At 33.7% G+C, this 26467-nt stretch overlaps 1 pseudogene across 1 annotated transcript; it reads right to left on the bottom strand.

Moving 5' to 3' along the window:
• Positions 1-7506: 7506 nt before the first annotated feature.
• LOC308425406 (actin, cytoplasmic 2-like) lies at positions 7507-8575 on the bottom strand (annotated as a pseudogene). Its single transcript has one exon. The product of its transcript is annotated as an actin, cytoplasmic 2-like (transcript).
• Positions 8576-26467: the final 17892 nt, after the last annotated feature.

Below are 26467 nucleotides of genomic sequence, written 5' to 3'. Positions count from 1 at the left end.
AAAGGAAAGCTCAAAAGGCTCAAATAGAGGGAGGTTAGTTGCAAGGAAAAGAACTGAGATGTGACCTTTAAAAGACTATAAGAAATTCACAGAAACACTTATAAAAATATTAGAAGCTAACCCATGCACTGCATAAGGACTATGTGTTTAGAGACTGTGTGTTTACCAACAATCTATTCTACTAAGGAAAAAACAAAAAACAAAATGTAAGATACTCATGATCTTGAATTGAGATTCCCTAATTGGAAATTCCCTAAACCTTTCAGATCCCTTCGATTTTTTTTTCTAGCAGTAGTGTTTCAGGTATGACTTTTATCTGAGAATCAGAAAACATATCTGATATGAACATTTTGGCCTTTGAAACTTAACAGATGGTTTAGAATGAGATACAGAAGGAATAATAAAAAGGTAACAGAGTTATATGGCATTGAAATTCTCCACAGAATTGAAAATCACTTCTCTTATTCAGCTTAATGAAGAGAGACCAACTCAGTCACAATTGTGTGAAAAGAAATAAAAGAAAAGCCTTTGAGTTATTTTGAAAGAAATTGGACGTGTACTGAGCTGCAGAAAATGCAGGGGGTTATTGACAGTAGGCAGAGCATTCTTTTTTGTTTCAATGTGATTGCGATGTCAAGCTAAAATTATTTTTAAATGGTATAAGTATTACTAATGATAAAACACTAAGATGATAATGATAATTATTTGAAGTGTCTGCAATAGGTGCCCATTATCTTTAAAAAATTTTATTTAACCCAAGCTTCAATGTAGTCCTTCAGAGAAAATGGCAATGATACCATATTTTAAGCCTGAAGCTTAAAGGAAATAATGTCTGCATCATTTACCACAAAATTTCTTTTACCTGGAGTTAGTATGCTTACTCTGTACAAAATGCAAAATAACATCTTATGAGCTATGCCATACTTATTTAAATTAGCTGTTATAATTTGAGTACTATAGCAATTACTGAAGAAGATAAGTATCTAAAATACATTGGTTAATAAATTGATATATATATATGTATCATTTATTATTATTGTGTATGTTAGTGTATATGATGTTTAGACATTCTCTATGACTAAGGTGTAGAAGTCAGAGAGCAACTTTCAACAGTAAATGATGTGCTGCACCTTGAGATCTTTAGTATGAAGTTAGGTCAACAAGTTTGTTATGAAGACACTTATAACTACAGAGCTGTGTCACTGACCTCTAATGATTTGAAAAGTTACTTATTTACTACTAGTAGAAGATTAAACTGGTGTATCCACTGTGGAAATCAGTGTAGAAGTTCCTTTACAGGCTAGAAATCGATCTATCACATGATCCAGCTATATAACTCAACTGTAGATATGTATTTTTCTATTTTTTGTTGCTTTTTCATAATAGCCAAAAATGGAAGCAAAATAGATATCTATCAACTCATGAATAAATAATGAAAATGATGTGTAATTATATAATTCAATATTTTAAATATTGTATCAGCTATTAAGAAAAATGAAATATGAAATTCACAGGTAAACGGATGGCATTGGAAACAATTATCTGAGTGAGTTAATACAGAGCTATAAAGACAATTGTCATGTTGTTTCTTATTTCTGGAAGTTAACTTTGAGTCTTCAGATTCATGTTTTCTGTTTGGAGCATCCATAGAGGTTGGACAGTTACTATGGACCTATGTGGGAAGTCTTCTGAAGAGAATAAGAGAGGATGCATTGCTATAAATGGTTAAATATAAAAAATGGGGTATTATTTTTTAAGTTATTATATGAGGTTTCCATGTGACTTTTAAAAGTGCTAATTATACCTATTGCTGTATATGGCAACAACACTCTTTCAAGACATCAGAGGCTATCAAACATCTCAACATCTCATATGAGTTACTTTTTACTTTTCTAAAAAGTATAAATCAAAGAAGAGTCAAAAATTCATTCATTAAATACAATGCTTTCCAGTTCTACATTTTTAAAATATCCGTATAGTAAAGATATTTTAAGGAATGTATAATCTGTTTATTTCATTCCTGTCAGAAATGGTATTCTATACACATGTATGATAAAGTGAAATAAATTAGAAAATTAAACAAAAGAAGTAGTAAATCATTAATTTCACTATGATTGTCTCTTTGAACGTTAGTTTTGACACTAGGTCAGTATTGTTCAATCCTTCTACACTATTGCATATTCCGGTAACACTGCTCAAACTATTCCAGAAGAGGCAGATGGAATAGTGAGATCTGATGCCAAAAGCAGGTACATTGATTATAATTGTGACATGGTATGAGAAATTGTAATACATACCCAGTTCTTAATGTTAAGGTATACAGGGAGATGAACCAAGAGAATAGAAATATAGGTTGCCAAACATGTAGAAATTAATAATAGTACAATATGAAATATTTACAATTTATAATTTTCCTTTTTAAATGATTTATTTTGCAAGCATATAGAAAATATGCCCAATTATTTTCTCTCCAGCATTCTGATTTTAGGAGAATTTCCTCAAGTATCTCTACATTTAATTTGAGACTGGCTGCTGATTTGCTGTATATTCCTTTTATTGTTTTTGTTTAACAAGTTTATTTTACAAAACAAAGATAAATGTACAGATTTTAAGCATTTTTGCATAAAATTATACAATAAATCTTTGTCAGCTCTTGTTTTTTTTTTTTTTTTTTTTTTTTTTTTTTTTTTTTTTTAAGGTTTGATAGTGTGATAAAGATCCCACCAGTAACAATGAGCATAAAGTACATGTAAAACAAGATGCAACCTAGAAATAGTCAAATTTTCTTGGTGTGTAAAGATTTTTTTTTTTTTAACAATGAGCAGACAGTACATGTAATACAGGGTACAACCCAGAATTTGTCAATGTGTTCTTGGTGGGTAAGGATTGAGCATGACTATTTTTTTTTTTTTTGTTTTGTTTTCTTTTCTATTTCTCTTGGACTTCATACAGTCTGTGAGTTGTTTCTGGGGCAGTGCGAGCCTCTGGGCTTAGCATCCCACTATCAGTGACTGCATATTATGTCTGTTCTTTTGTGACTGGGTTATCTCACTTAGGATGATATTCTCTAGATGCAACCATTTTCTTAAGAATTAGGTTAAGTCATTGTTTCTGGTGGCTGAGTAGTATTCCATTGTGTAGATGTACCACAATTTTTGTATACATTCATCTTCTGAAGGACATCTGGGTTCTTTCTAGCTTCTGGCTATTATAAATAGAGCCTCTATGAACATTGTGGTGCATATATCTTTGTTGTGTACTAAAGTGTCTCTGGGGTATATGCCCAGTAGTGGAATAGCTGGGTCTTCAGGTAGTACTATGTCCAATTTTCTGAGGTATCACCAGACTGATTTCCAGAGTGGTTCTATTAGTTTGCAACCCCACCAACAATGGAGAAGTGTTCCTCTTCCTCCGCAACCTTGCCAGCATCTGTTGTCATCTGAGTTGTGGATCTTGGCCAATCTGACTGGTGTGAGGTGGAATCTCAGGGTTGTTTTGATTTGCATTTTCCTGATGGCTAAGGATGTTGAACACTTCCTCAGATATTTCTCAGCCATTTGATATTCCTCAACTGAAAATGATTTGTTTAGCTCTGTACCCCATTTTTAATAGGGTTATTTGATTCTCTGGTGTCTAGCTTTTTGAGTTCTTTGTATACCTTAGATATTAGGCCTCTATCTGATGTGGAGTTGGTAATGATTTTTTCCCATTCTATTGGTTGCCATTTTGTTTTCTTGACAATGTCCTTAGCCTTACAGAAACTGCAATTTCATTAAGTCCCATTTGTTAATCTTTGACCTTAGAGCTTGAGCCATTGTTGTTTTGTTCAGGAAATTTAATCCTGTGCCTATGTGTTCTAAGGTTTTCCCTACTTTCTCATCTAATAGTTTCAGTGTATCTGGTTTAATGTGGAGATCTTTGATCCACTTACACTTGAGCTTTGTACAAGGAGATAAGAAAGGGTCTGTTTTTATTCTTCTGAATGCTGAGTGCCATTTGGACCAGCACCATTTGTTGAATAGGCTGTTTTTTTTCGATTGAATGTTTACGGCTCATTTGTCAAAAATCAGGTGACCATACACCTGAGGGCTCATATTGCTTTTATTTTATTCAGGTATGTCCTTGAATTCATGATCTCTCTAACACTTTTAACATGGACGGGTGTTGTATTTCAACAAATGCTTTTTCAGCATTGAAGGAATGATTATGTGATTTTTTTCTTTGAATCTATTTATATGGTGTATTATATTACTGAATTTTTATATCTTGAACCATCCTTGCATGCCTGGGATCAAGCCTAGTTGATCGTGTTGAATGATGGTTTTCATGTGTTGAAAACTGATACAACCACTCTAAAAATCTGGAAGTTCCTCAGAAAATTGGAAATAAATCTACCCAAAGACCCTGATATACAACACTTGCACATATATCCAAAAGGCACCCAACCATACCAGAGACACCTGCTCAGCCATGTAATAGCTAGAAGATAGAAACAAGCCAGATTTCCCACAACAGAAGAATGAATACAGAAAATGTGATTTATTTACACAATGGAATACAAGTCAGCTATTAAGAAAAACAAGATCATGAGTTTTGCAGGCAAATGAATGAAACTAGAAAATACGATCCTGAGTAAGTTAACTCAGACTCAAAAATATATACTCACTAATAAGTGAATATTAACCAAAATAGTATAGGATACATTCCATAAAACTCAAGGAAGTTTAACAGGCCAAAGTGCCGAAGTGAGGATGTTTCAATGTTAGCAGGGAGAAGAAAGCAATAATGGGAGACAGAGTAAAGAATTTATCTGAGTGGGAAGGAGAGAGTCAAGGGAAAAGGGGAACACCATAAGGTATTGGGGGAAAATAAGGGGGAAGTCCTGAGGCTTAGCAGAATAAATTGAAATATGCAGTATTGGGAGTGGGTGAGAGGTAGACTGACCCTATATAATATACCAGAGAACAGTAGTAAGGCATTCTCAGAAATCAAACCTTAGATGATATTCTCAACACTGGGGAGAAGGAACTTTTAGTGTTCACCTCCAGTAGAAAAACAGGGCATCAAGGGAGGAGATGGGTAGCCTTCCCATAGGAAAAAAAAAAGTCTGACCCAGATTTGTTTCTGTCTGAAGAAACTACAGGGACAAAAATGGAGAAGAAACTGAGGGAAAGGAGATTCATTGACCAGCCCACCTTGGGATCAATCTCAAGGGGAAGCTCCAAGGCCTGACATTATTATTAATGCTATGGTGTGCTTACAGACAGGAACCTAGATTGGCTGGACACTAAGAGGCTCTCATACTGTCAAATCATTCTCTGATTGGTCATTTTATGGGCCCCTCAATAGATGTCAGTTTCAAAAAATGAAAATTTCAAAGGATAAATCTAAAAATACTTTTATTACTTTTTTTATTTTTTATAGTCCAGTCATTTTCCTGCTCCTGGTCCACCCTCCCACTGTTCCTCATCCCATTCCTCCTCCTACTTTCTCCAAGAGGATGTTCTGACACACACCACCACAACCACCAGGCTGCCTACTCTCTAGGGCCTCAAGTCCCTTGAGGATTCAGCTCCTCTTCTCTCACTGAGGCCAGGTCAGGCAGACTGTTAGGGGCCTCAGATCAGCTAGTGTATGTTGTGTGATTTTTGGTTCAGTATCTGAGAGATCTCAGGGGTCTGGGTTAGTTGAGATTGCTGGTCTTCATATGGGGTCACTCTTTTCCTCAAATTCTTCCAACCTTTCCCTAATTCAACCACAGCCATCCCCAATTTCAGTCCATTAGTTAGGTATAAGTATCTGAGTCTATCTTGGTCAGCTGACTGTTGAGCCTATTGGAGGATACACATGCTAGACTTCTGTTTGTAAGCACATCATAGCATTAGTAATAGTGTCAGGCCTTGGAAGCTTGAGATGAATCATCAGTTGGATGGTCACTTAGACAGCCTTTCCCTCAGTCTCTTCTCCATTTTTTGTACCTGCAGGTTATTTAGACAGGAGCAATCCTGGGTGAGAGATTTAGACTGTGGGATGGCAACTCTATCCCTCCACTTGATCCCTGAATTTTTACTTTAGGTGGAATCATGAGTTCCCTCTCCCCACTGTTGGAAATTTCATCTAAGGTCCCTCCCTTTTTGAAGTTTTGAGTATTTTACCTCCCAGGTCGCTGGTACTTTCTAGAAGGTTCCCTCACCTCCAACCTCCCAAGGTTGCATAATTCCATTCATTCTGCTGGCCCTTGGGATTTTCTTTTCTCCCCACTCAATACCTGATCATGTTCCTCTTTTCTTCTTCTTCTCCCTCTGCCTCCCATGACTGGTGACTGTTTTCTTTTCCCTCCCAAGTGGGACTGAGGCATACTCACTTGGGCCTTTCTGCTTGTTTACCTCCTTGAGGTCTGTGGATTATATCCTAGGTATACTTCTTCCTATTATGAATAAGGCTGCTATGAACATAGTGGAGCCTATCTCTTGGAAATATACACAGGAGCAGTATAGCTGGGATTTCAGGTGAAATATTTTCCATTTTCTCAGAAACTCCCATATTGATTTCCAGAGAGGTTGTACAATTTTTCACTCCCACTAGTAAGGGAGGAGTATTTCCCCTGTTTCACATGTACTGTCACTTACATATTTATTGTATCATATTCATTATGTTCTATTCTTTTCAAAGAATTAAATTTATTATACTTATATATTTTTTTTACATATATATATATATATATATATATATATATATATATATATATATACATATATATATATATGTTGAATTACTTTTACTGCAGCACATTTTATTTTTTCAAGCAGTGACTTGTTGCTGGGGCATAATGTTCTCACTGAACAGTAGAAAACCAAAATTTGTTCATTTCTTAAAGAATTGAGTACAAAAAACCTTACATAAACTAAAGGATGAATACATTTACAGGCGTCAATGCAAATGTTCCCAACTCAAGGCAAGTAACAACCCATGGATGTCAGGAAGAAAAAAACAGAATGGAGATTGGGTCCTAAGGGTCAGACTTATCCACTCAGTTAGACTGGCAAGAAGTAGTGCCTGGTTCAGGAACACTTGTTAGTCTTGGGAAATCCTGAATGTCTGCTGTTGGTTAATACCCTGCACGGATCACTACAGTGCTCACAGGGATTCACTATGCTGGGGACTTTTCTTCCACAGCAAGCTTTCCCCAACCACTAAGTGACCAAGTCACATAAACTAAGAACTAAATCAGGATAAGCACAGGGTATTAAACATATACCAAGAGAACAGTTAACTTGAATACAAGGTCAAAAATCAGCCTCTAGTTCTAAGATCCAGTGGTAATATCAGATACAAGCTTCAAGGACAAATTTCTTTTCATAGGCTTATTCTAGTTTTATGAGGCTAGCATTAGGTGTGTACATTTGCCAGGGCAAATCGATACTTCAGAATCAACTCAGGCAGCAGATGCCTGGCACCTGCTCAGTCCATCCAGGAGCATTTGCAGTGGTCAGTGGAGGGGCCCGATTAACCATACTCCTGCTTGCTGATCCATATCTGCTGGAAAGTGGCCAGGATGAAGCCACAAATCCAGACTGAGTACTTATACTCAGGGAGAGCAATGGTCTTCATGTACATTGTGCTGGGTGCTAGGGCTGTGATCTCCTGCATCCTGTCAGTAATGCCTGGATACATGGTGGTACCACCAGTCAGCACTGTATTGGCATACAGGTCTTTGCTGATGTCCATGTCACACTTCATGATGGAGATGAAGGTGGTCTCCTGGATGCAACAGGACTTCATACCCAGGAAAGAAGGCTGGAAGAGTGCCTCCAGACACCAGAAAAGCTCATTGCCCACGGTGATCACCTGCCCATTAGGCATCTCATAACTGTTCTCCAAGGAGGAAGATAATGAAGCAGTAGCCATTTCTTGCACAAAATCTAGGGCAACATAACACAGCTTCTCCTTTATGTCACGAAAAAATTCCCTCTCAGTAGTGGTGGTAAAGCTGTAGCCCAGTTCAGTCAGGGTCTTCAGGAGGTAGTCTGTCAAGTCCAGGCCAGCCAGGTCCAGATACAACATGGCATGGGAAAGTTGTAGTAGTCGATGGGCACTGTGTGTGTGTGACCCTGTCACCAGAGTCTGGACAATGCCAGTGGTGTGCCTAGGTGTGTACAAGGACACTACCGCCTGAATGGCTACATATATAGCTTGGATATTGAAGATTTCAAACATTATATGCATCATCTCTTGGTTAGCTTTGGGGTTCAGGGTGTCTCAGAAGCACCAGGTGCTCCTCAGGGCCAAACGCAACTCATTGTAGAAGGTGTGGTGCCAGGTCTTCTCCATATCGTCCCAGTTGGTGACAATGCTATGCTCAATAGGATACTTCAGAATCAGGACACCCCTCTTGCTCTGGACCTTGTCACCCACGTACGAGACTTTTTGGCCCATGCCCACCCTGACAGCCTGGTATCGCAGATGTCCGATGGTGGAAACAAGCATGGCCCTGGGGGGCATCATCGCCAGCAAAGCCAGCTTTGCACATGCCAGAATAATTGTCATTGAGGAGTGTGGCGATTTCTTCTTTCATCGTGATTGGGGAAGGATTGAGCAACAGAGCCGCTGAAAGAAGCACAGTGTAAGCCAGCGGCCAAGTGTGAGACCCCACTCATTTCATGATACAGATTGATTCTTTATTGTATTTGATCTGGCCACTGTCCATACGAATAGTCTATTTCTCAGGGCTAGTGTTTATTATGCTAATTCTGCCCTCCTTTTGTGATCACTGCTACTTTGTCCATGGTAGCCTAGGACTTCACCACTCCAAATGGATTATTTGGATTCCAACACAATCACAGATCCTCTCTGTTGTTTCATGTGCAGAGAATATGTTCTACAAAGTTTCTTGTTGATAATAGTGTTTACATCATGATTTTCCTAATTTCCCAAGGATTTAATGGATTCTGAAATACTACAATTTTCATTCCCTATTTTTCTTGATGCCAATATAAGTCCTATGTTCCCCAATGCATTGTATAACAATAAGAGTCCTTTTTAACTAAAAATTTTCTTTGTGTATCACTTGGAATTATCTTTGGGAGATATACAACTATAAATGAGAATAGAATAATTGTGCATGCCTTGCAACATAAATATACTCCAATATTCCAGTGTTTTTAGCCTTTGCAGACACCCTATATATCATATGGCATTTTGATTTCATTTCTTAAAAATATTGGCTTGATAATTCAAATGCATCACCAAACAAATGGTTAGAACCTTTTACTCTGAATCTCAAATCTATGATAATTCTCCGTATCAATGGGTTAATACCGACTCAATTTATAAACTTTACACCAATCACACAAACCTAGATCCACAAAATACTTTCACTTTCAGTGTCTAGATACTTTAGTCGTCATGATATGTAGCCCATCTTTTCAAAGAATATTGTACATCAGTTTGGGAGACTCTTTGGAGTCGTTTTAAGAGTCTACAAACAAGACAATGTCATGGAAAGACACTCAAAAAGGATTTTCATCTCTGACAGTTATACTTACAATTGGACAGACTGGGACTCTAAAGAAAAAGAATGATCACTATCCATGTGCTTCCTAAGCAAGTTCTGAGAGATTTAAGAGTTGAAAGTCTTAGATTCAATAAAATCTGAAATTGTGACAGGTGGCTAAACATTTTTTCTAATGGTTGTTGTCTTTATTTGTGATGCTGAAAGTTGGAACGTCAAAAACAAGAAATAAAGATTCAAAGAGAAAGAAAAATCAGATTAGTCCTATGGGGATGCATCAGGATTCTTATACATGATCTGCTTCAAGTTCATAATGAAAGGCTATAAATTAGTATTGAATTGATATGTTAAATCTACCAGAGTAGCGCCCAAAAGCAATTGGAGACTGTGTTTAGTGCTAAATAAATAAATATTTGTTTCATGAGTCAGAAAAGCTACACAAGTGTTTTTTTTTTTTTTTTTTTCCCACTTGTCCTACCTATTTCTCTACAAGGAAACAAGGTACTAAGTAAATACTTACTTGATGAACAGAAAATACTTTCTCCAACTTCCCAGCATAAAAATAAAATGAATATTGTTTTACTATTGAAAGAACTCCGAACTTCATTAGGAAGGAATAGTCTCATCAATTACAATAACTAGAATCTCATGAGGAAATGAACTCGGGAAATACTATCTAAATAATTGTTTAGATAAACTAGAAATATAGTCTATTTTAGAATAAATAAACTAATTATAAACTATACAAGCAATGTGACTAGTAACTAAAAATTAATCACATTTTCAAATAACCAACATGCGTAACATATTCTGGGGTCATTATCACTTTTCTCAAATTTTCCTTTTGAATTCATTATAATACTATATATCAGTATTTCATGGAAATCTCTCTATTTTCTACAGATATTTCTAAAACTTTTCAAGAATACAATTAATTAAAACATGACAGTTGCTATTAATATGTCACCTAGGGCATATTTTTATACTGAGGATATTTTACCATTACTGAGCTATAGTATTCGGCTTTCATTTGTCTTATTGAGCCTGTACCCTATCATTTTCTGTTAGTTTGTAAGTTTGGGGTTTTGTGTGTTTTTGTTTTATTTTGACATATTTACTTCTTTCCTAATGTTGCAGAAAAATTTCTTTCTGAGTTAGGATTATATGAATGACAGTATACTCTGTCAACAATTGTGATACCTAAGATTTATGTCAAGTTTTAAGGGCAATTACATAATTTCCAAAGTTTTTTTTAGCTAAACATTAACAATGTTATTGTTCAAGGTCATCAAATTACATTACTCTGGTGAGTGAGTTTGGTATATTGATAGTCAACTTTATGAACACTAAGACCTTTCTTGTTTCCTAATAGCACAAATTAAAATGGGAAAATTAATTCTTAATACTTTGCATTAATTTCTTCTTTTGAATAATATTACACATATACACATATGCAAGGATTAATGAACATGATGTCTAATATGTAGAAAATAAGAGAGAACATTGAGAAATGCAAGAAAAAGGGAAAATGGGAGAAAGAAGGGTCCACAGAAAATTTTCTTTGTATTCCAGGAATGTATAAATGACACAAGCAATAATTAGATCATGGTATCTGAACTTGTTAGAGTTATTGATGAAACAAATTCCCATTTATATAGATTCCACTTATACATAATCATTTTTTCTAGACTTACATTTCTAAAAGATCCAGGTATTATATATGAAACACTGACAATCTGAAATGTGTCCAGTTCAAATTAAAACATACATTATTATTATTAAAATATTCCTAGCATCTCAAAACTTCAGAATAAAAACAACTACATAAATATTATTTTTTATGTCATGTATTTCAACAAGTTGAACTAGCTTAGGTGTTACTGAGCTAATAAAATATGTAATTCATATTAATACTATTTACTTCTATGTTAGATATTGAAATGAATGTGTGAAAAACATAGATTATATATTTTACTTTATTTCCAATTAATAACATGATTTTAGGCTGTGAAGTTTATCTATCTATCTATCTATATCTATATATCTCTATCTCTATTTCTATATCTATCTATATATATATATATATATATATATATATATATATATATATATATATATCTATATATATAATGTATTTTAAGGAATTGTTCATTGATCAATGACCATATCTATACTTTAACAGTTTTGAGGGCTAATTTCTAAAGTACCTTCAAGAGATGTATTTATAATTTAGTTGATGATATGACTTAAATTTTAGTTAAATTGTATAAATGTTTTATACATTGATTTTAAAATTGAACAGTTACTTTTCATCTCCTGTTTTAAAGTTTTAAAGGCAGGTAGTTTTTAATATTGGTACTGGAATATCCTAGGAATTTATGCCATCAAGGTTTTATTAAAAGTTGAATTAGAGACACCAAAAGATTCATGTTATGCTCCATTTTCCATATCAGGCTTTTAAGATGTAAATTTTATTTCTTGTCACTCAAATACATCTTTCAGTTTGACTTAAAATTTATTACTTTCAAATTTGATCAGATGACTGAAATTGTTTCTCATCCTTCACTGAACTTGTTATAAGTCAACGCCAAAGACTCAGTGATATGAAAACTGAACCAATTTTCCTCCTTTTCAAATAACTCCTGAAACCTAGGAGCCAAGGTTCTTTAAAAGTAAATCTTATTAAAAATTGGTCTCAGAATAATATAGTGAAAATATATTATAAATACATACTGAAAATATTGATATTTAAAAAAAAGTTTAATATATGTATACAAATAAATAACTTCACCTCATGATAAGCATATTCTCTTAGAAAATAAACTGATAACTTAATTTTACTTTAAATAACACTTTTCCTTTAGCAAATCATGAAGAAATTCACTTTAAAAAGCATTATATTGAGAAATAAGCAAAAATAAATAAAAGTGCTTATTATATGATACGCTGTCCTTAAATAACATTATACATGTTCATAAACAATATAGAGTCTATAAGGGACAAGTTTAAATGACACTAACAACTTCTTAAGAATGAAAAAATGGAGAAATAGCAAGAAAAATAAATGTTTAAAAAATAAATAATAAATAACTGACCCGTTTCCTCGCTGTAGTTAGGTTCCCTCACTGCAGGAGTAGTTAGCATTTGAAGCACATAATTTTGCTCATTACTTTAAGCTCAACTTTATGCTCAAGAGACTCTAGTAGTTTCATAAAAAATGTTAAGTGACTTATTCCAAATCCCATGTCATAAAAATAGATAGGTTTGCCGTAAAAGTTCACTGATGTCTACTTATTAATTATTTCTTTATATGGGGAACTTGTAGATGAAAATACAAATTCAGAGGCCCACAGTCAAATGTTAGGCAGAATTCTGGCATCTCACTAAAAATGAGGATGTGTATAGTTAAGCACATAGTGAAAATGAGGCCCACCGAATCAAGTATGTGGGGAATACAAGTATTAATGACTGAAACAGCACTTATTGAGACTTTGTGTGTCTTTACTATGTCCTCTGTATCTGTTATGGTCCTGTAACTTGATGTTCTCTCTTGCTTAGCCTTGATATGAGGCTATGTGCCAAATCTAATTGTAACTTTTTATGTTGTGTTTGTTGCAATTCTTGGGAGGACTGCTTTGATTCCAAAGAAAATGAAAATAAAACATATTTGAGGAAAAGGGGAGGTGGAAGGGAACCTGTGAAGATTGGAGGGAGAGGAAACTGTAATAGGGATACATTGAAAAGGATAAATGAAAGAAAAAGAAAAAGGAAGGAAGGGAGGGAGGAAGGGAGGGAGGGAGGAAGAGAGGGAGGGAGGGATGAAAGGAGAAAGGGAGGAAGAAAACAGTTTGCAAAGAAGGAAGATACAATAAATCTAATAAAATGAAAATATGTTGTTACTAGTTAAGTATTATTCTTAAAATTTTAAATGGCAGCACTGTTATTGAAGAATAAAAGACCATATAAAATTTATTTAATTCTAATAGCATGTAAGTTCAATAGTAAGTTCTATGTAATACAAAAGTAAAAGAACTTTACTTGATATAAAATTTGGAGCTTCACTATTCTGATCTATTGTAAAATCTTTGGAGAATTACGAAGCATTCTGAAATATCTGACTGTCACTGTAAACTAGATGTAAGTTACTCTTACTTTAAATCATTCAAATCTGACTTTAAGTAGTTTTATAAAAAAGATAAAATTTTTAGTATATTTATTCAATGAAGAAAAAGAAAATCTTCTAACTGAATCTTAATTAGTGTGATATGTAAACATAAATCATATTTTCTTGAGATTTTCTATTTATACTAAGAAGGAAGAAACCAATTGTGTTCCTTTATATTAGCATTATTAATTTCAAAATAAAAGGATATATATGAGATAAAGCAATTGTGTTTAATATACATCTGTCAAAAATACAGAATATATCATTAAGGTTTTTTTTTTTATCAATGACATGAAACAATGAGAATAAGCACATATTCACAAAAAAACAACTTTCTGAAGAGCTCTTATAATGCCCATCTCATGAAGTACAGTTCATAACAATTGTATTTACTTGATCAAATGCCTATTAATTGACAAATTAATAAAGTGCAGTCTATATACATAATAGAATACTATTAAAGGAAATGAAAACAGTGAAGTTCTCTTAGAGGTAGCGACATATATATTTCTGAAAGATGCCATAACAGATACAAAAGCTGTTCACCTAAAAATATACAGCACATAGAACCACCAAACACCAAAGTTGAATTTATATGATGAGAGTGTCAGACTAGACAGAGTTTAGAGAGTTTTAATAGGTACAAAAACACAGGTAGTTAGAACCTCATACTACTAATTAGTAGAATGATGAGATAAATACATTAGAAATTTAATTTAAATATTTTTATTATAGAATAGCTACATTCCTTCATACTATCTTGAAAGATTAATGGTTCCTTTTAATTAATTGTTACATTTATATATGTATGTATATACATACATATTTCTAAATATAATCTGCTTGATGTGGGTATTTTAGCACACATCTCAAAATAGCTAGAACTGGATATTGTCATATATGCATACATATCTACATACATGAAGTATATGTATAATAATTATTAAATTTATAACTAAACAGCATCAAGTTTCTTTGCCTACAACTATCTTTTACTTAGTCTCTCATGAAGTCATTGTAAGTGGCCAAACTACCTTGGCTGAAGTTGTTATTTGTGTGGTGGGTGGAGTGAGAATTGCCTCCATGTGCTCATATATTAAATGATTCGTCTCCAGTTGGTGGAATGGTTTGGGGAAGAATTCAGAGGTGTGGCCTATGGATGGATGTGCATCACTGGGAATAAGCTTTAAAAGCCAGGCCTAATATTTGCCTCTAAATTTTGGATCAGTTCCAGATCCTAGTTATTGTTTCAGTGCCATTCCTGACATTCTGCATTCATATTCATCATCACAATTGTCATTATCTTGCCTTATAAAACTATAATCAAGTCCCCAATTAAATGCTTTATTTTTAAAATTGCTTTAGACATGATGTCTCTTCACCACAATAGAAAAGCACCTCAGAGAAATTGCTTCTGTGATGAATAACATCTAAACACTGCACTAGCAAAATCTTTATAAGGTAAAAGCATGCAACGTATATACTCTAAAAGTTCAAACCCATGTTATATATTTCTGAACTCAAATACAAGCAATAGTAAAAAAATCATGTAGAAACAAAAGCTAAAAATTACACAGAAAACATAGACATGATTGTGTCAGTGCTAAAAACAAATAGAATTCACTTTCAATAAACTTTTTCAGTAAAATGTTTGTGATTATTTTCAAAAAAGAGTTATTTTTGAATAGTTGATTCTATTTTAAACTAATTTACATAATTCCAAATTCAACTTAAAGACAGATGATTGAAGCAAATATTTACAAATATTTTTATTTCATGAAATTCGTCATTTCAGCGACATATTTGAATCTGTCAGTATTTTTAATTTTAGAATATCTAGAATTTAGAATATTCAGAAAGAATTGTACTAAGAAGTTTATTAGGCCCTCTGTAGTGCTTATTTCCAACTAAAAGGAAACTATAGTTACCTAAACGCCTTCGGCTACTTTAAAAAATGAGTAATCTTTGCTTCTTTATATATTACACCTTCTTTTCTTCCTTAGTAATCAACAATTCAGTACAAAACTGGATATTAACTTGAGACACATGAAAAATACTAAAGAAACTTATAGAGATATATGGATCATTTGTGCCTATGTTTCACTATACTTAGTAAGATACATTCAAATAAATAGTAAACAAACAGCAAATATTCATTTCAATTATGACAAGATACATCCTCATTTTTTATTAGATATCCTCATAAAATGCACAGTGCTATCTCATTCTGCAAGACTAACTTTTGGGTTTAAAAATGTTTGATGTGAAAGAAATTCAACAGAAATGTTGATAAATGAAGAAACTTCTGGAGCAAATTAGTGAAAGAGAGACAATAAAACTATGAAAACATTTTCAAACAAATCATTTATTTGGAATGTAGCACATTGTCCTATAATTCTCTTATGAATTATCATGTCTTGAGCCTACTACCATTTACAGTATATTACTGAGCCTTCAAACATTATAGATGGAACAATCTGGCGTTTGTGTAGGTACAGTTAACTTTTAATTTGAAATGACTACAGATGCAAATTAGCCAAAATAAACAGGGAATTCCTTGTCTTTTGTCCAATTTGCTAACTCGGCAGGGTACTACATAAGCAGAGTAAAACTTTGAAAACATTAAAGTAATATTTCAAGTATCTGTACATGCTATTTAGATTTCAGTGGTTTTGAATACATAACTAAAAGTATGTGAATCTGATTGGCTGTATCACAAACATGGTTTTATGAAAGTCCATTCCTATAATCAAAACACAGAAACACAATGGGAAGACTTTCACTAAAGGGCAGATGTAGTTACATAGTTCTATAATTCTATCACTTGAGAGTGATGAGATCAATCCAAGACTGACTTACAATACATAGCTTCTGGCTAACTTAAGCTTTTCATAATAAATACCTGTGTTATAGGAGAAGCAGCATCTTATGCTGTGAAAATATATGAGTGTTAAACCTTCCATTCTTCATGTCACATCTCTAGAAACTAATCATCATCATAGTATGTTCCCACTGAAAAATATTTTATAAAGGAATTATATAGGCAGTAAATGAGTAAAAAGGAGTAATGCTTTTTTCTTTTAATTAATTGTCTTTCCTTAAAATTAAGTTAAGTGGGGTGGCCTCTGGATTGCCTTTCCTTCAGTCTTTTTTCCAGAAACCAGGCTATGCAGGGATCCATCCCATCTGAAGATACCAAACCCCAACTCTTTTGATGATGTCAAGAACTGCTTGCAGACAGGAGCCTGATATGGTTGTCCCTTGAGAGGTTCTGCCACTACCTAACTAATACAAATGCAGATACTCACAGCCAACCCTTTGACCAAAAAAAAAAACAGGAATCACAAAGGAAGAGCTAGGGGGAATGACAGAAGGAACTGAAGGGTATTTGCAACCTGATAGGAAGAAAAATGTCAACTAACAAACCACCCAGACTTCCTAGGGACTTAACCACAAACCAAAGAGTATACATAAAAGGATCCATGGCTCCAGATACATATGTAGCAGAGGCTGGACTTTTCTGACATCAATAAGAGGAGAGGTCCTTGGTCCTGTGAAGGTCCTAGCAAAGAGAAATGCGAGAGTGATGAGGGGAGAAGGAGCACCTTCGTAGGAGCAATGGGATGGGGGATTTATGGAGGGCAAACCAAGGGAGATAACTCTTGAAATGTGAATAAATAAAATGGTTAATAAAAACAACTCTATATCTGCTTTAAAAATTAACTTAAGTGGAACAACAGTATTCCACTCATTTTTTATAGCTGTTTGACATTTTTCCATGAAAGTGGGAAACCCTTAATAACAATTCACGTGTCACTGAATAGTTAGCTTGTGTCCACTTTGAGGCTGTTATTACTGAATCTACTGTGACTCTTCATTTGCAGGCTTTCATGTTAATGCAAGTAGTCATTTACATGATAAAAGCACAAAATGCAGTTGCCAGCTCATGTGGTAATAATAAGTTATGTTTTTAAAAAATTCATAAATGATTTTGGCAGCCTTTTCAGTAGTTAAATTTTCTACCAGAAGTGTAAAAATACAACAAACAAAAAATCATTACTAGCAATTTTTCTTCTACCCAGTCTCCCTACTTTAGACTTCATTTGCATATTACAATGGTTGGAAAATGTTTTAAATTCCTATGATAATTTTTTATTTGTTTACCCATTTTCAGCAAAAAATTTGTTTACTCATTTTCTAAACAGATTGTAGCTCTTACTGTTGTCTTTATAGATATTCAGACACAAGGCTTCTGTTAGGTATCTAGAAAATAAATCTTGTCTCTGATGGTGGATTTTAATTGTTATCATGATGGGATTATTGGATCTTTTTCAAAAGTGTGCCATTTGATCGACCCTAATTTATAATTATTTTATAATTAAGTATCATGGCTTTAATATCAAATCTATACCATTACTCTCATACCTAGATCTTAATCGTCTGCCTCATTATGAATATTTTTTTTAAATTCTAGATTCACTTTTAGATAATCTTTATAGATATGAGTTATCATGTTTAATTGCTCTTGGGATCATTGCTAGAAAGTCTTTACACCCTTCCCACAATTGCCATTGTGTCATTGATAAAACCTAGCTGGATATATTTCATAAATATTATCAGAATATTTGTCCTATTATTTATGTATGTGTCTCTTCATGAATAGTATACTATCTTGATTATAGTAGCCATGATGCCAGTTACACTTTAATCACAGGTAAGGTGACTCACAGTGTTTTACACTTGTTTTCTGGTATTATGTAGCAATAGTGTGTCTTATAATTTATAGAATAAATTTATAGTGTGAATGTATATTGTCATTGGTTTCTGTAATTTTTGTTGTTAGAGGTGGTATTATGTTTGTGTGATTTTCTTCTTTTGTGTTTTTTGTGACATGATGAGTTTCTTGTGTTTTCTTGGGTGTAGTTATGTTCCATCTGTTGGAGTTTTCCTTCTAGTAACATTTGTATGGCTGGATTAGTAGAAAGATACTGCTTAAATTTGGTTTTCTCGTGAAATATCTTTCGTTCTCCATGTATGATTAAGAGTTTTGCTGGGTATAGTAAGTAGCCTGGGCTGGATTTTGTGTTCTCTTAGGGCCTGTAAGACATCTCCTCTGAATTTTTTGGCTTTTAGTGTCTCTGGTGAGAATTTGGTGTAATTATGATAGGTCTGCCTTCATATGTTACTTGGCCTTATTTCCATTACTAGTTTTAAAAATATTTCTTTGTTTTGTGCATTTGGTGTTTTGATTATTATGAAATAGGACAATTTTCTTTCTGGTCTAATATACTTGATTTTCTGTAGGTTTCTTGTACGTTTAAGACTATCTCCTTTGTAAGATTATTGAAGTTTCTTCTATGGTTTTAATGAAGAATTTTCTGGCCCTTTAAACTGAGATTCTTTACTCTCTTCTCTTTCTATTGTTCGTTGGTTTGATATCTTCATTGTATCCTGAATTTCCTGGATATTTTGGGGTTTTTATTTGGCCCTTTGTATTTCGTACTTTGTAATTGGCCCTTGTGTCAACATCCTTTGTGATGTCTTAGAGGCCTGAGAGTCTCTCTTTTATCTTATATTCTGTTGGTGAGGCTCATATCTGTAGCTACTGACCTCTTTCCTACCCCACTGCTAGGTTTTTCATCTCCAGAAATGCCTTCATTTGTGATTTCTTCATTTTTTTTCTAGTTTTCTTCTTATGTCTCGAACGATTTTGTACATTTCTTTAACTCATTTGGTGAATTTTCCCCATTTTTCTTTAAGTGATTTATCTATATCTGCCTTAATGGCCTTGATCATCCTCATGAGTTGGAATTTTAGGTCAGAAATTTGCTTTTCAGGTGCATTAGAGTATCCAGGGATTACTGTGGTGGGAGAACTGGTTTCTGATTTCATTGGCTTCTGTTGCTTATACTCTTATTCTTGACTCTCATCATCTGGCTATCTCTGATGTTAACTGGTCTCAGTGTGTCTAAGTTAAAACTGTCCCTCCTTAGAGGCAGGTAGAGCTCTGTGACCTTTGTTAGAACTTGGGAAGCAAGTAGGACATGGTGTACATATATACAGACAGTTTTGTGTTGTCTTCTAGACATTGTTGTGTGCATTTAGTTTAATAGAGTATGTAATGTGAATATATAACTTATTTGGTGAACTGTAGACACTGTACTTCCTCAGAAATGCATCTATATTTCTCAGTTTAAGAGCTATTCTAAATATGCTGAACATCATACCAAGTCTGATATGTTTTTATTTTCAATTTTTTACTGATTTTATGTCTAATGATAGGAAATGAAAATATGTAATTTATCATTACCAGATTTTTTTCATTCTAAATTAATGAGCACAGCTTTATTTTATTTTGGTTTAGATAAAGTTCCTCTAGCCATTTCTTAATATTAGATCTGTCAGCAATAAACTTATCGTTTTCCTTTGTTCAAAAAAATGTTTTACCATCCTCATGAATGCAGGATGTTTTCCCTGAGTGTAATTTAAAAAGAGAGATTTTTTTTTTCTTAAACACTTGAAGAAAATTGTGGCACTTATAATCTATTTTTTATGGTGACATATATAAGAGTTCCTTTGTCATTGTAATTCATGTACCCTGCTTGACATTTAATCTTTACCCACTACTCATTTTTAATGTTCCTTTAACATTTTTCCAGTTTACTCTATTTCTGTTTTGTTAAGATACATAAAGTTGTAGCCTTTAGCCCACTGATAAATTTGAAAGAATTTCTATCTATGAATTTGTGCTCTGAGACTCAAATAATTTGAACTTTAGTCCCAGAGCGTATGAGTATAATACACATCCTGAACATGAATAGGAAGTCCATTTTTTTTTTGTTTTCACACTATATGATTTTTATCTAGTATTATTCAAGTCACTGGTGCCTTTCTTTGTCATCACTAGCTGCTTTGCTACTCAAAGAGGCTTGAATGTTTGTTATTGGATTCTTTTTGTGGGTAATGATTTTAGACAGGATTTCTCCTTATAGGTCTGGTTGCCCTGTAACTGCTCTGTAGACCATGTTGGACTCAACTTCTACCAGCCATGTGCTGAAATTAAAGGTAAGTGCCAACAACACCTGGCTTAGATTTATAATTATACAATGAAGTGTGTCTGGAATTTTTGCAAAGGGTTGGCAGTATTTTTCTTTTAAAGAGAGTTGGATATTTTATGGTTGATTTGTAAATTATTTTTAGATAATTTTTACATTGGAGTCATTTCAGTGATTTATTTCTTCAAGTATCTTTGATTTCCAATTATGTATTTTTGTATATTTTATAATATAATTGTTTTGTGGATTATTTATTAATATGTTATGAAACCCCAGAGTCTTATTTAATGCTTACTTTCAAGATATTACCTTAATTGAGTGTATTAGTCAACAGAAGTGAGTGATAAAATAAATTATTTCAGTACATGTGGCCAATAGAGGATATAGATATTCAACAGCTCTTGTATCCACCCACAGAAACAGAGGTCTGATCTACACTTATTGTTATAATTACCTCTACATAAAACGAAGAGTTCTTTTTCTTTGCCAGTATCTACTGGAACAAGGCAAAGGGGAAACAGGTTCAATTTTCCTGCTGTACTACTACATACTAATATATACATGAAAAGGAAAGAGGGCATTAGATAAAGAAGACGGAAGAGACCTTTATGTTTCTAAAACAGCAGCAACAATAAAATATAGTGAGAGGCTCTAAAATGTACAAGCTAAAGAGAGTTAATATGTAATAAGATTGACTGTGTTACATGGATACTAAATAAGAAAAAGACAATAAGAGCTTATGTGGCTCTTAAAGAACTATGGATTAAAAGAACTGAAAAATCAATACCATTTCTTTACATTAGCTGATGGGTTTCTTTACAAAGAAGGGCCTGAGTATTGTTAGTCTTGATTTCCATACCAATCCATTATTTGCATCACATGGATAAGGAAATCTTAGATGTTTGAAAATACAGGTGTTTTTCATAGATTAAAAAAAAAACTACTAATTAGTGATTTTCCACACCACTTTTATGAATAACTAGAAGTACTAAATTCATATTATTGTTTAATTCAGTGATCATAGGAAATTATAGTTGACCAACTGACATAAACATTTGTTTACACAATTATTTATTATATATTTATACTGATACATTTCTATTCAATAGATAAAATAAATACAGTACATCTATTCTATAAAATATATTGAACAGTAAAACTGTTATAAAATGAGACAAAGGAAGGACTCATACCTGTATATTCACAACTTAATGTATTCCTTAAAACACTATGTTTGATTCTTCTAGCTATTTGATCTTCTAGAAATTGTAATTTCATGAGGAGTACAGTAAGTGCCAGGGTTCACTTTTGTACTAGAAATTGAAGGTGAGCAATCAGGAAAATATATTAGTGTGAGAAATTTATTGGGTATATATTAATGATAGATATAAAACAACATGCATTAATTATAAGACTTATATAGCTTTAAAGAATGAAGGACAATCATTAATGTAATCAAAATTTAAAATATGTAAGAATGCTTGAAATTAAGCTGGCAATAAAAGACTGAAATAAATCCTAGACAAACTCATTCTATTTTAGTTGTTAAAATTATCTTATAGATAAAAAGAATTAATTATAACAGCACAATACATACAATATTTCATTTAAAAATTGCTAAATATATGGAAGATAGGATGGATTTGTTATAGTAGGAACTTGTACAAATAGAACAGAAGGGAAAAAATTATAAGATAATGGATTAAACTTGGAGATATAAATATGAACTCAATGCTTAATATAGACATATTTGTAGCTATATAATAACTTTAAACTCATAAAACTGCTAACTCATTTGTCTGTGTCTTATAATTATAGGAGTGCATAATCACAGCCAGTCTCCAAACATAAAGACTTTTAAAAAAACTGAATAAAAGAACATTGCATTATGATCCATTATAAAACATAAATCACATAAGTCCTACTATAAATAATAAAGAATTTAGAGATGGTCCAAATCATTTAAGTTTCATTCCACTTCAAAAATGTAGGGAACAGTTATGTAATTAAAAAAATAATGAAAGAAGACAGCAATCTTTGTCAAGCTCAATAATGTCCACCAACAAACAGTCATTTACAGTATTGCCAGGATCTACCAAGGAGAAGCGAAATCTAACTGATGACCATCCTTAGGTGGTTCAAATATGAAATGAAATCTACGACATTTATTTATTCTCACAGGAAAGTCATGGGACATTTCATTTTAGGAAACACACACACACACACACACACACACTCACTCGCACACACACACACACACACACACACACACACACACACACACATATATATATATATATGTATATATATCAATAGATATTAGCCCATCTTTTTGAACAGATTTCTGGAGAACAATGAAGATATGCTGTCTTGTAATAATCCTATATAAACAAATAGATGACTTCTTAATTCGGAATGATGATCCTATAAATATTTCTAAAATATATTAGTAATTAATAAGCTCTTTTATAATAATACTACTACCGGTTAATTTTTGATGTTAAAACTGCATTTAAGACTCTGCAAGTATTTAAGTGTCATCTGTTAATTGCTTCTGAGATACTAATCAGGCATTCACACCTTGGAGCACACTCGAAGAGATTGTAAAACCATTAACCAAGGGTCATAAAATGGAAACTGAGGACTAACTATAGGTTAAGGACAGAAGATAAAATATTGGCTGGGTTTTTCTTTAGAAAGCTTCACTAATAAATTAATTATAATAGTTATGGTTTTTAACTCTTCCTAAATCTGTAAAGCTGGTGACAAATAATGAATGTTTAATTACTCCTAATAAATAAGCATGTGAACATTGTTGTAAACTTCTTATTAGATTTATAATTTGAATTTAAGTGTAAGCTTATGATGAACGTTTTACAATGTGATGATATATTCTGAAAGATGTACAAGCACTAAGTACAAAGAGTGAACAACCTCTTTCTTCTTTTTCTTACAGAATGTTCACACAGAAAACCTTTTCAAACTTAGAAATAAGGGCTAAAATCAGTTTCCAGTGCCATTTTTTTCCTCTGACTTTGACTAATAGGCTGGGCCTTACTTAGTATAGTGTAGTTCCTGCAGAAACAGAAAAATCACTGCCTTCCTCAACCCCCATGCTTTTTACAATGAGATACTAAACTCAAGGGAACTCAGAATGCAGGTCAGCAACTGAAGGAATGTGACTTGGATTTACATGTTTTAGTTTTTATAATATAGCAACCCTAAGTAGCTCATAATATCAAGACTTACTTCTGCCTACCTCTTTCTGCTCTGCTGCTTCATGAGGAACAAATAAAAATGAATAGCCAGGGCTGGCACCTGTCACAGCATCAGCATAATGAGTCAAGTTGAGTATATGGACTCTTGACAGGATGTAATAAAAATTATAAGTCTGTTAGACATTAAAGAGGGTAATGACACTTCCTCCAAGTATGATAACCTGATTTTGATTCAGGTGCCCACATGATATAAAGAATAAAACACATTCTACAGCTGTCGTCAGATGCACAACATACCATGTGCAGATGTTCATATGTTGGTAAACACACACACACACACACACACCTATTTTTAATTATTTTATTATTATTATTATTTTATTTTTTGGTAAACTCTAAACCTATAAAACCATGGGACATTAAGAGATTAATAACTAAATAAAGGATGCTTTTTTCTAATATGTAAATATAGGTGTCAGAATACAAGAAATTAAAAAGTGAGCTATTAGAGACATGAAAGCTGTAACAAAGAAAAAATGTGGATAAGAAGAAAATAGACAAAGCTCAAACCAAGTGGACCAAGGACCTCAAAATAAAACCAGATACGCTGTATCTAATAAAAGAAAAAGTGGGTAAGGGCCTTGAACTTGTTGGCACAGGGGTAAATTTCCTAAACAGAATTCTAATGGCTCATGCTCTAAGATCAAGATTAGATAAATGGAACTTCATGAAACTGGAAAGCTTCTGTAAGGCAAAGGACATAGTCAATAAGACAACTCAGCAAACTATAAACTGGGAAAAAAACTCACCACTAATGCCACATCCTCCAGAGGGCTGATAACCAAAATATAGAAAGAATTCAAGAATCTAACCACAGAAAATCCAAGAACCCAATAAAAATGGGGTATAGAACTAAATCAAGAATCCACAGTGAAGGAATCTCAAATGGCTGAGAGTGCCTAAAGAAATGCCCCTCAGTGATCAAAAAAATGAAAATCAAAATGAGATTTTACCTTACACCAATCAGAATAGCTAAGATTAAACCTCAGGTGACAACACATGTTGGTGAAGAAATGGAGAAATAAGAACACTCTTCCATTGTTGTTTGGACTACAAAATGGTACAACCACTCTGGAAATCAATTTAGAGGTTCCTCAGAAAATGTGAAATTGATCTACCTAAAGAACCAGCAAACCATTCTTGAGAATGCCACACCATGTCATAGGGACCCCAGTTCCACTCTGTTCATAGTGGCATTATTTATGATGGCCAGAAGCTGAAAATCACTCAAATGTCCCACGACAGGAGAATGGATACAGAAGATGTGGTTCTTTTACACAATGGAATACTACTCAGCCATTAGGAATGAGAGCATCCTAAGATTTGCAGGCAAATGGATTGAACTAGAAGATACCATTCTGAATTAGGCAACTCAGACACAAAATGACAAGCACAGTATATACTCATTGATATGTGGATATTAGTAAAAAAATAAATAAAATAGGAAATACCCAAGGTACAATCCACAGAACTCATAAAGCTCAACAAGCTGAAGGGCACAAATGAGGATGCCTCAGTCAGATCTTGGAGTGAGAAGAAACAAAACACAGTGGGAAAAAATGGAGAGAAAAGGGACTGGGGCAAGGTGGAGATGGGAACATGATCTGATATTGGGTGGGGAAAATGAACTAAAGCCCTGAGTGCCAGCAGAAAAAATAGGAATAGTTAACCTCAAGAGAGTGGAGGTTGAGAGGTCCCTCCAGAATATACCAGAGACCTGTGAGTTGGGACACCCTCAGGACTCAAAGGGGGGATCCTAGTTGAAATGCTTTGTAGCGGGGAGAGGGAAATTTTAGTGCCTACTTCCATCAGAAAGAAACGACATCAGTGAGGAATGGGGTTGCTATTTCACAGTCAAAACTCTGACCCATAATTGTTCCTATTTGAAATAACTGCTGAGATAGAAATGGAGAAGAGCCTGAAGAAAAAAGGTCCATGGAATGGTTCAAAAGGGGATCTAACTCAACTGAAGACTCCAAGGCCTGACACCATTACTGAGGTTATGGAGTGCTCACCAAAACGGGCCTATTATGCCACACTGCTGGAAAACCGACAAGCAGCTAAAAGAATCAGATGCAGATATATGCACCAAACCAAACAACAGAACCTGTTGACTCCTATGGTTGAATCAGCAAAAAGCTGAAGGAAGCTGAGAAGGTTGGAGTCGCTAATTAAACTGGACCCATACGATCTCTGACACTGGATCACCCGCCAGGCGGCATACACCAACACATATGTTTATGAGCCCCAAACACATATACAGTAGAGGACTCTAGAGTTTGAGTTCAATGAGAAAAGATGTACCAAACCCTCAAGAGATAGGAGGCACCAGGGAACTTAAAGATCTAAAGGGATGAATGGGATGGGGACATGCTCGTGGAAACATGGTGGGGGGCGGGTACAAGGTATGTGATGTAAAACAGAAGAAGGATAGACAGGATGGGAATAAAACCTTGAG

Source organism: Micromys minutus, assembly GCF_963924665.1.
Source record: "Micromys minutus genome assembly, chromosome: 1".
Taxonomy (NCBI): domain Eukaryota; kingdom Metazoa; phylum Chordata; class Mammalia; order Rodentia; family Muridae; genus Micromys; species Micromys minutus.
Note: the sequence above shows the minus strand (reverse complement) of the source record. Positions and strands in the feature narration are given on the sequence as shown.